We start from the raw sequence: 4364 nt of genomic DNA, 5'->3' as shown, positions 1-4364 counted from the left end.
ACCACCCATACCCACAGGGAACCAGGATACCTGAATTCGTGAAATTTTCGGGTGACCAAGGAAAAAGCACACGTGAACACATAGGCCAGTTTTTAGCGCAATTAGGAGAATTGGCCGACACAGAGGCGTTCCGTGTGTGTTTATTTCCATTATCTTTAACAGGAACCACATTCGCATTGTACGCCACATTACCTCCTAATTCTATTTTGACATGGCGGGATTTAGAACAAAAATTCCACGATCACTTTTTTTCCGGTGACTATGAGTTAGATTTAGTAGACCTAGTGGCCCTGCGACAAAGAAAAGACGAATCCATTAATGAGTACATCCAGAGGTTCCGGGATACAAGAAACCTATGCTTTCAAATTCATTTGGTAGAAAAACAGCTAGCGGGCATCTTGAAAAGTCATCAACAATAACCAGACAGTAGAGGTTGCCACCAGCACTAGCATAAGTTGTTGGTCCAAATAGATCCATATGAAGCAACTCTAGTGGCCTTGATGTTTACATAAAAGCTTTTGTAGGATGAGCGTTAGCAACTTGCTTTCCAGTTTGACATGCACTGCAAAGCTTGTCCTTTTCAAATACAACATCCTTTAGTCGTCTAACCATGTCTTTCTTTAGAACCTTCTTGAGTGTGCTCATTCCAACATGTGCAAGCCTTCTATGTCATAGCCATCTAAGAGATGCTTTGTGAAAGTCGCCTAGAGGGGGGGAGGTGAATAGGCAAATCTGAAATTTATAAGGTTTAAGCACAACTACGAGCCGGGGTTAGCGTTAGAAATATAAACGAGTCCGAAAGAGAGGGCGAAAACAAATCACAAGCAAATAAAGCGGATGACACAGTGATTTGTTTTACCGAGGTTTGGTTCTTGCAAACCTACTCCCCGTTGAGGTGGTCACAAAGACCGGGTGAGCTTCTCTTCTCAATCAAACGGGACACCAAGTCCCCACAAGGACCACCACACAATTGGTGTCTCTTGCCTTGATTACAATTGAGTTGGAAACAAGAAAGAAGGAAGAAGAAAAGCAATCCAAGCGCAAGAACTCAAATGAACACAATTGTCTTTCTCACTAGTCACTATTTGATTGGAATGATCTTTGGACATGGAAGAGGATTTGATCTCTTTGTTTGTGTCTTGGAATGAAGTCTAGAGCTCTTGTATGATGTTTGATGGCTGAAAACTTGGATGCATTGAAGTGTGGTGGTTGGGGGGTATTTATAGCCCCAACCACCAAAATGACTGTTGGGTTCTGACCGTTGGAGCTTCTGACAACTGGGCCACCGGTTCACTGTCCGGTGCGCCTTCTGGCGCTGCTCTGACTTCTGCGCCGCAGGCGCGCACTGTTCACTTTTACTGTTCCTTTGCAGACGACCGTTGGCGCGAAGTAGCCGTTGCTCCGCTGGCACACCGGACAGTCCGGTGTCACACCGGACAGTCCAGTGAATTATAGCGGAGTGGCTCCCCAAATTCCCGAAGCTGGCAAGTTCAGAGTCGATCTCCCCGGTGCACCGGACAATGTCCGGTGGTGCACCGGACACTGTCCGTTGGCACACCGGACAGTCCGGTGCGCCAGACCAGGGCACACTTCGGTTGTCTTTTGCTCTTTTTATTTGAACCCTTTCTTGGACTTTATATTGGTTTGTGTTGAACCTTTGGCACCTGTAGAACTCATAATCTAGAGCAAACTAGTTAGTCCAATTGATTTGTGTTGGGCAATTCAACCACCAAAATTCATATAGGAAAAGGTGTAAGCCTATTTCCCATTCAATCTCCCCCTTTTTGGTGATTGATGCCAACACAAACCTAAGCAAATATAAAAGTGCAGAATTGAACTAGTTTGCATAAGGTAAGTGCAAAGGTTGTTTGGAATGAAACCAATAATTATTTCTGCTAGATATGGATGGCTTTCTTAAGCATTTTCAAAATCTTTTGCAAATAGTCAAAGGTATATGAATAAGATTTTGTGAAGCATTTTCAAGATTTGAAATTTTCTCCCTCTGTTTCAAATGCTTTTCCTTTGACTAAACAAAACTCCCCCTTAATGAAATCCTCCTCTTAGTGTTCAAGAGGGTTTTAGATATTAATTTTGAAGAGGGTATACCAATTTAAAATTTTATCAAAAATAAGATACCAATTTGAAAATCTTTAAAACACTTCTTTAATACAAATTGAAATACTACATTTTTGAAATTGGTGGTGGTGCGGTCCTTTTGCTTTGGGCTAATACTTTCTCCCCCTTTGGCATGAATCGCCAAAAACGGATACTTGTGAGTGAAATATAAGCCCTTTTTCAAACTTTCTCCCCCTTTGGTAAATAATATAGGAGTGAAGATTATACCAAATTGGAGAGCGTTGTGGAGCGACGGCGAAGGATGAATAATTCGATGGAGTGGAGTGGAAGGCTTTTTGTCTTCGCCGAGGACTCTATTTCCCTTTCAATCTATGACTTAGCATAATATTCATTTGAAAACACATTAGTCATAGCACATAAAAGAGATATGATCAAAGGTATATAAATGAGCTATGTGTGCAAAATATCAATCAAAATTCTTAGAATCAAGAATATTTAGCTCATGTCTAAGTTTGGTAAAAGATTTCTCATCTAATGGCTTGGTAAATATATCAGCTAATTGATCTTTGGTGTTAATGTAAGCAATCTCGATATCTCCCCGTTGTTGGTGATCCCTCAAAAAGTGATACCGAATGGCTATGTGCTTAGTGCGGCTGTGCTCAACGGGATTATCCGCCATGCGGATTGCACTCTCATTATCACATAGGAGAGGAACTTTGGTTAATTTGTAACCGTAGTCCCTAAGGGTTTTGCTCATCCAAAGCAATTGCACGCAACAATGGCCTGCGGCAATATACTCAGCTTTGGCGGTAGAAAGAGCTACAAAAATTTTGTTTCTTAGAAGCCCAAGACACCAGAGATCTTCCCAAGAACTGGCAAGTCCCTGATGTGCTCTTTCTATCAATCTTACACCCTGCCCAATCAGCATCTGAATAACCAATTAAGTCAAAAGTGGATCCCCTGGGGAACAAAGGCCAAACTTAGGAGTATAAACTAAATATCTCAAGATTCGTTTCACGGCCCTAAGGTGAACTTCCTTAGGATCGGCTTGGAATCTTGCACACATGCATACGGAAAGCATAATATCCGGTCGTGAAGCACATAAATAGAGTAAAGATCCTATCATCGACCAGTATACCTTTTGATCTACGGATTTACCTCCTGTGTCGAGGTCAAGATGCCCATTGGTTCCCATGGGTGTCTTGATGGGCTTGGCATCCTTCATTCCAAACTTGGTGAGTATGTCTTGAATGTACTTTGTTTGGCTGATGAGGGTGCCCTCTTGGAGTTGCTTCACTTGAAATCCTAAGAAATACTTCAACTCCCCCATTATAGACATCTCGAATTTTTGAATCATAATCCTACTAAACTCTTCACAAGTAGATTTGTTAGTAGACCCAAATATGATATCATCAACATAAATTTGGCATACAAACAAATCATTTGCAATTGTTTTAGTAAAGAGAGTAGGATCGGCTTTTCCGACTTTGAAGCCATTAGCGATAAGAAAATCTCTTAGGCATTCATACCATGCTCTTGGGGCTTGCATGAGCCCATAAAGCGCCTTAGAGAGTTTATAGACATGGTTAGGATACTCACTATCTTCAAAGCCGGGGGTTGCTCAACATAGACCTCCTCCTTGATTGGTCCATTGAGGAAGACACTCTTCACGTCCATTTGATAAAGCTTGAAACCATGGTAAGTACCATAGGCAAGTAAAATGCGAATTGATTCAAGCCTAGCTACGGGTGCATAGGTTTCACCGAAATCCAAACCTTCGACTTGTGAATATCCCTTGGCCACAAGTCGGGCTTTGTTCCTTGTCACCACACCATGCTCATCTTGTTTGTTGCGGAAGACCCACTTGGTTCCTACAACATTTTGGTTAGGACGTGGAACTAAATGCCATACCTCATTCCTCGTGAAGTTGTTGAGTTCCTCTTGCATTGCCAACACCCAATCCGAATCCCTTAATGCATCTTCTACCCTGTATGGCTCAATAGAAGACACAAAGGAGTAATGTTCACAAAAATGAGCAACACGAGATCGAGTAGTTACCCCCTTATTAATATCGTCGAGAATGGAGTTCACGGGGTGATATCGTTGTATTGCTTGGTGGACTCTTGGCTGTGGCGGTCTTGGACCGTCATAATCTTCCTTGTCTTGATCATGGGCATCTCCCCCTTGATCATTGTCCTCCTCTTGAGGTGGTTCATCTTCTTGATCCTCATTTTCATCATCTTGAGCTTAATCCTCATCTTGTGTTGGTGGAGATGCTTGATTTGAAT

This window comes from Zea mays, chromosome 4, assembly GCF_902167145.1.
Source record: "Zea mays cultivar B73 chromosome 4, Zm-B73-REFERENCE-NAM-5.0, whole genome shotgun sequence".
NCBI lineage: Eukaryota > Viridiplantae > Streptophyta > Magnoliopsida > Poales > Poaceae > Zea > Zea mays.
Note: the sequence above shows the minus strand (reverse complement) of the source record.